Below are 7,591 nucleotides of genomic sequence, written 5' to 3'. Positions count from 1 at the left end.
TAGTTTCTGACTATGTCTGTCTGGAAACAGGAAATGTGCAATAAGCCCAAAACAAGGAGCTAAAAGAGGCAAAAAGCTCCGCTGAGCTGCAGAGTTGGTGATGATTCTCCGTGTTCTTCTTCCTGGTCCAGCACATAGAATATAGATATAACAGAGACGCCTCAGGCCTCTTCTGTCAGACCTGTTGCAGAGAGGATGGCGCTCGCAGCTGTTGCCCCGGTAACCAGCTGTTAATGGATGATGATTGGTGGGAACAGACGGTTCTGAGGGGCTTCAGTGACATAAGATAATTAAGACTCGTCTCTCCTCTTAATGAACGGAGTGAACGACTGTAACAAACAGCAGAATAAAAGGCAGAAAAGTGACAGAGGTTTGGTGCAGCAGCTGCTGCTGTTGAGAGATTTAACCAACGTAACAAACCACACAGGATCTGTGACCACACTTTGACAGAGTCACTCAGGATCTTCACTCTGCGTTCCTGGAATAATCACAGTTTAACTGGTTTGTTTTTTGTGCAATTAAATGTGTCAACTGGTTAAATAATGTAACGTGACGAATGTCAAACATAAATCAAAGTCTTTCTGTCATTAAAGGATCATTCTGGTTTAACACACACACACACACACACACACACACACACACACACACACACACCTCAGATAAACACCACTTCATCAGTGTGAATGAATGTTCTCACAGAGATACAAGAACACACACAGAGGCGTCCTTACAATAAACACACATTCAAACTTGTAATTACATGCAAGTCACAAACACGTCCACACACACACACACACACACACACACACACACACACACACTCGTCCTTGATGTACCAGTAGTCCATGTGTGTGCGTGAGAGGTCATGCAGCCTCCACACACGCCCTCCTGAGTTGTCACTCATTTGAAAAGGCCAACACACTTTTACTGTTTTATCTCATATCCACACACACACACACACACACACACACACACACACACACACACACACACACACATGAATTGACTCCATTATCCCTCTCCTGCGTCTCCCTCCAACAAGGCCGGCCATTCATCCTCCACGCAGGCCGACGTGTCTGGAATAAGATCGCTGCTCTTCTTAAAGCGGCCGAGCGAGCGAGCTGCACAATGACCAGAGAGTGTGTGTGTGTGTGTGTGTGTGTGTGTGTGTATGGTTGACGTGGTCACACCTGAATGCTAAGCTAGCATTACATGATGGGAATCAGTGAAAGGGCAGGTGGAGGAAAAGAACAGGTAGGTGTGGTTTGACAGGTGAGTCTAACAGCAGATTTAAACTGAAGGAGCAGCGTTATTAACACCTGTGTGTTTGTTTGAGGTCGGAGGAAACTGGAGGTCACTCAGAGGTCACGCAGAGGTCACGCAGAGGTCAGGCAGAAAGACAAAAGGTAACCTAAATGTAACTCCAGTTCTATGATTATCGTATCTCTATCCACCAGCTATAAAAGCTCCTCTGGCTCCTCTGACGACAATAAAGACAAAACATGTGGAATCAGTGGAGAGAGACGGTGAGCGAGCTCCCTGATTGGCTGTTCAGCCTATTGATCACCAGCTTTTCTTCTCTGACAACACAGTGGCTGAGGAGCCATCGTAAAGCAGAATGTGACTTTCCATAAAACCACAACGTCTCATTTTTACATTCTGGTTTTGGCCAAGCTAGCTGTTACCCTCTGTTTCCAGTCTTTATGCTATGCTAAGCTAAGCTAATCATCCGCTGCGTCTCGCTTCAGACAAGAGAGTGATCTAAACAGATTTACCTCGAGATTATAAGTGCTGGTAACGTTAATGCTCGTTTGTCTAATATATATATTATTAGTTATGTCCACACATGCACAGAAGAGGAAGTCCATCTGAAAAATGTCAGCATCAATGTCTCAGCCACCAACAGCCATGTTGTCATGAAATGTAAAGATGTTAATGATCTCCAGAACCCGAATGACCTCGCCACCCTCTTACTTTGCCTCTGGCTCCACCGTTAGGCCACATTTTACACTTGCAGACAAGAAGTAGTGAAATCTTACAGGCAGATTGGCACGAAACCACCTTCAGGACAAAATCTCACAGCCTAATGATGGTGTTCCTGACAGGAGGGCTTTAATGACGTTTCCACCCTGAGAACAGCGAGATGAGTTGTGCAGTTTAATGAACGTCGCAGAACTTTACTTTCTTAGCCTGTGAACTCGTAGAACGTGAAGTTTTCGTCTCTGCAGCCGCGCTACAGAAGGCAGCGAAGGGTTAACGGCGGCTCTGTCGCTGAACATTATTTGCATGCCTGTGCCATCACACAGCCGCAGAGGGAAGCTGCTGACAGCACTTCTGTGAGGAAGTCCTCAGCCGGAGCAGGTTCTGCTTTTGTTTGCCAACAGTGAAATGTGGCTGAACCAGCAGTGACTCACCGCCGTGACTCCCTCTGAACTTCTCAACACAAAGACACAAACTGTCTGTTACACATGCTGACACTCAGAAATGAGCAGCTCCGGTTTGTAAACTGTGTGAGATCACTGTGGGCGTCGTCTGTCAGAGAGCCTGCAGGCGCCTGCAGAGGAAACATCCTTATGAAATCAGATGAGCTGCTGCTGGTTGTGTCAGCTGGAAGCTAAAGGTCAAAGCAGTTGAGAACAGTTGACCTTACAGGAATGTTTGCACCGGCTGATGTTCATGTCTCATCAGGTTTATAAACGTAACATCAGCATGTATTACTTACTGTTGATGTGCGAATGTAGCTGTGTTATTTTGGACTTTCAGAAAATCCCACTTCCTACTTGTAATTACCACTTAAGGCGCTGTGAACAGGATGTTATGTGAGGCATGTATGGCGTGATGTGAACACGGTGTGACACTGAAACTAACCAGGTGTGGTTCGCTCTAATTGAGTGTTTCTGTCGCACTGAACTGGTTTCAAACTGTTTAACAAAAACCCATCAAACCTGAGCAGCTGAACCAGAACACAACAGGATTCTTTACAGCTTTAATATTCACAAACAACTGCCATCAATCAACTTCTGGAAACAAGGCTAAATGTCCCCTCTAGCGGGCCCTAGAGGCCACAATGTTAATTACACCTCAAAGTACAGCTGTGTGGAATTTCATGTATGCTAATGTGCTTTTAAGTCTCTTGATATTTTTGGACACTCCCAGTTTATGTATACTATCAGTTAGCATTATCATTGCTAGTAGCTGTCACTGGAATTCCATGTTAGCTGTTAGCTATCGAGAGCTAAGAGGCTACGACAGCCGTGTGGTAAAAAGCTTTAAAATGCTGCACACAAATTTCACCTTTAAACAGTATTTTAAAACAAGTTGCTTTATTTCTAAAGTCCATAATAAAGATATCATGAAAATGTTTTACATGTTAGCTAGAAATACTCACTAGGGCACCAAATATGGATTCATCCGCCGCTGAAAATAGTCCCCAACAAATGCACTATTTCCCGCTGTTAGTTTGATAGAAACTACAGCGAGCAGCTGTTGGAGGGAATGACTGAGCCTTTTTAAACATTAAGCTATATATCTGTGAGGTGCATATTTACCAAACCTTCATATCATTCTTACTGAAACTCTTTCTCCGGCTGCCATGTTGGTTCCTCACCTCTCTCCACCTCTTCCTCCACAGCTTCATGACTCCTCCGCCACGTTTTCTCATTCATAAACAAGGAAAAGTGTGTGTAGACAGTCAGATAATATCACTAAAGATAGTTTTACAAACAGGTCCGTTTCTCCTCAGAAACGTCCTCCACTTGTAGTAAAATGAATGTGGAAACTAGATATTTAACTCACCTTCAAATCTTGAAAAGGTGCTCATTTATTCTTGTTTATGTATTATTTCTTTTATTAGCACTTGTGTTTAATATTTTGACTCTTATACGTTTTAACTTGACCTTTTTAGCGGTAAAACGTGAAATATGTGCAGTTTGTATGTGCAAAATCACAAATATGACAAATTATGTGGGACAGGGACATCATAACAGGAATATCCAAGCAATATAATGCAACCCAACAAGTCAATAAACCAGAACATTATAACAACAGCGAGCTTGTGTAACATCAAACAGGTGTTCTTGTGAACTTTGGGTCCAATAACAAAATAAAAACACAGATGTGAGTGTTTGGACTGAAACTGTGGAGTCAGAGTTAATCATCGTCATCATATTTCACACCGAGGGAAACACTGAAGTCTGAGGTCCCACCTAACAACAGATCAAACTGTGGGGACAAACAGAGGCCGGGTCCAGCAGGGTGGAGGAGGGCTGTGTGAGCTGACCTCACTCAGATCAGACATCAGAGAACAGGGAGGAACTGTTGCAACGATGCATTTAAGGACCAGCTGGTGAGCAAACGTAACCAGTGGAGGACAGTAAGTCCTGTAATGAATCCTCCTTCATGAAGGTTGTAACGTTCAGGTTGTGTTGCTGCAGCATCCTCCTGTTTTCTACTGGGAGGTGTTTTAGTATTCAGTCTACCCTCTTTGATACGATGCAACACGACGCCACCTTCCTGTTGAAAAATCAGACGAAGTTGGAGACGAGGAGGAGGAGAAGAAGAGGTCCGTTGCTGCAGGGTGAAGATGTTCAGCTGGCTCATTTGTAAAGCAAACATGGCTGAAACTTCAAAGCTCAGCGTGACGTCTCAGACAAAGACATCAAAGATGAGGCCTCCTCTCCTCTTCGCCCGGACAATAAACACGCCGTCACAGCTGCTGAGCGGCGTGATGTGTTCACGAGCGCTCGCTTTATCCTGAAATAATACATTTGACTAATAAGTTGTAATGTGAACAATACACAATAAATTCGACATGTAGGATACTTCAGTTTGTTTGCGGGAAACCTGTAACATGCTGATGTTCAGCAGGTATAATGTGTTCACCACCCCCAGTTTAGCGTGTTAGCATGCTAACAATAGCTAATCAGCAGTAAACACAAGGTGCAGCTGATGAACGTCATCAGTTCTGCAGGTATTTGGTCATAAAGTGTGGGACACATGAACATGTCGACCTGATGGAGGAACCATCTCTAACAGAACGACAGCCTGGTTTGTGTTTGTGGGGGAAGTTCTTGAGTTGTGCGTCTCAGGGATGACGAATGTGAGGACACATGGACACACTGGTTAAGAGGTTCAGCAGACATGTTGGATGACAGAGGTTTGGATGATGCTCTCAGATTCCTCAGGAGCCTCATTAGATTTACAACCAGCAGCAGCAGACACACACATCTGGCTGCACAGCATCACTTCCACTTCCTGTGTGTGTGTGTGTGATTCAAACTGACATCAACAATAAAAGGGGAAGTAGAAAACACGAAACCTCCATGTTTCACTCTCTCTCTCTCTCTGTCGTATTGATGCTGTTGAAATCAGAGCATAAACAGGAAGAGAGAGAGAGAGAGAGAGAGTCATGGAGGTCAGATTGCATCATCACAGTTTCTCTCTCACTGGGCGCTGATCAGCTCATGTAAACAGGAAACAGAGGAAAAGAGGACAAAGGCCTCCATCATGTGAGAATTTCCCCACTCGACCTCATGAGAGGACACATCACATTTCAAGCTGGATGAATGCAGAACATGCTGGACGTTGTTGCTGTTGTTTTCCTACACGCGTTCCTCTGGATTCAAACGTGCTGTAAAGGCAGAAACAATGTCAGCAGGAGGAAAAGACACACTGACGATGGTTCAGCTGCTCTCAGAGCCTTAAACGAACACTTTGACATTTTGGGAAATATGCTGACTCACCATGCTCACTTTCTCGCCAAGAGTGAAATGAGAAGATGTCAGTCTCGTGTCTGTGTGCTCAAAGCTGGAGTCAGGAAGAGGTTAGCCTAGCTTAGCACAAAGACTGGAAGCAGGGGGAAACAGTTAGCCTGGCTCTGTCCAAAGTTCAAAAACACACCAACCAACACCTCTAAACGTACGTTTGTTTAACCCGAACACAACAACAGTGACTGTGTGCAGCTTCCTGCAGTCTTGTCATCATTGTGAGGTTGCCTGGTTTGGTACCATCGTGTCTGTACAGAGACCAAAACCAAAACCTGAGCTCACGACGTATCTGGCAACCTGTGCTGTAGCTGGAGACGCTGCACAGAAGTGTTGGGCGGATGGACACACTCCCCAGCTAGCAGCGTGGCTCCAGGGATCAGTGTCTGTCTGTTGGTCCAGACTGAACCAGTGGACAGATTGTCGTGAAATGGACGTTCATGGTCCCCAGAAGATTCATCTTAATGACTGTTGTGATCCATCATGAGGTTGATAGCTATCAGATGAGTTACCGTAAAGTTTGGTTCAGACATTCATGTTCCTCTCACAATGAATTTGAATAACTTGAACTTTGTTTTCCTCCAGTGCCATCATCAGGTCAAACATTCAAATGGATGCTGTTGACCAACAGAAAACCGAACGCAGAGCCGGAGAGTCCAACATGGAGGAACTTTTATTAAACTGTAAACTGCTCCACAGAAGAGGAACTGTTTCCAGACCGCAAACACAAGTCAGCGGGACAAATCTGTCTTTTAAATGAACAGTGTGAATTTACTGTCCCATTAGCAACGGAGCTAAGCTAACGAGCTTGCTAACTGACCTTTATAACTTTTAACAAAGCTCTGAAGCTCTGAAAGCTTTTGTGACTGACTGACATGCTAGCCCGGCTGGCTAGCCTGTTAGCAGTTAGCTCGCCATCTACAGCAGTTCATCAACGAGCCCTGTTAGTCACTGCATCACCAAACAAGTTGCAGAGACGCTGGATTCATGTAGATTCTAGATTCTAGCGCTTTAAATGTGGTTAATTCATTTAGTCCAGTGTAAATACACTTTCTAAGAGGTCGAGCTCTGAATGAGAGCTGCAGTTAAACACCTGAGACGTCAAGTAGCCGCAGAAAAAATAAATAAAAGCTAGAATGTGAAAATGAGAAGAGTTGATTGAGCTTTAGAGGTCACTTCCTCTCCGTGTAAACACTTCACTGTCTCTCACAGACAGAGAGGATGCTGGGACGGCGGCCTGCAGCCTGGAGCCACAGCGCCCCCTGCAGAGGCAGCGAGGAGGAGGGACTTACATTACATTCGCCTTATATTTCGTCCTCTGGTGTTAAAATCAACAAACATCATGAAAATAAAACTAATGCATTATTTGAAAAATTATATTCTCTTCTCATACTTTATCCACCTTTGTTCTATTTATCTAATAATATTTAGAAATATATGATAAATACTGTATATAAATATAAAGTGGTGATGATTACAGGACGGTGTCATTTTCAACCATCACGGTTGATCAATTAATTATTACAGCGATGAAAATAATCATATGTCACATGTTGAAAACACATTAATGTTGTTCACACTGACTGTAAAGTGTGTGTGTGTCTGTGGACGTGTGAAAGCATGAATTAACATGTGCATGAACAACATGTGGTGGTGCATATATCAGTGTGTGTGTGTGTGTGTGTGTGTGTGTGTGTGTGTTCACAGCCCGCTTGTGTTGGTGTTGGTGTTGTTTTTGGTCTGAACTTAGTGTTTGAGAATGAAAGAGAAACAGGATTGAGACAAAGTCTTGGAGAGTATTTTACATAAAAACAAAACTTTCTTCGCCA

The sequence above is a fragment of the Enoplosus armatus genome, chromosome 2 (genome assembly GCF_043641665.1).
Source record: "Enoplosus armatus isolate fEnoArm2 chromosome 2, fEnoArm2.hap1, whole genome shotgun sequence".
NCBI lineage: Eukaryota > Metazoa > Chordata > Actinopteri > Centrarchiformes > Enoplosidae > Enoplosus > Enoplosus armatus.
This window is presented reverse-complemented; position numbering follows the sequence as displayed.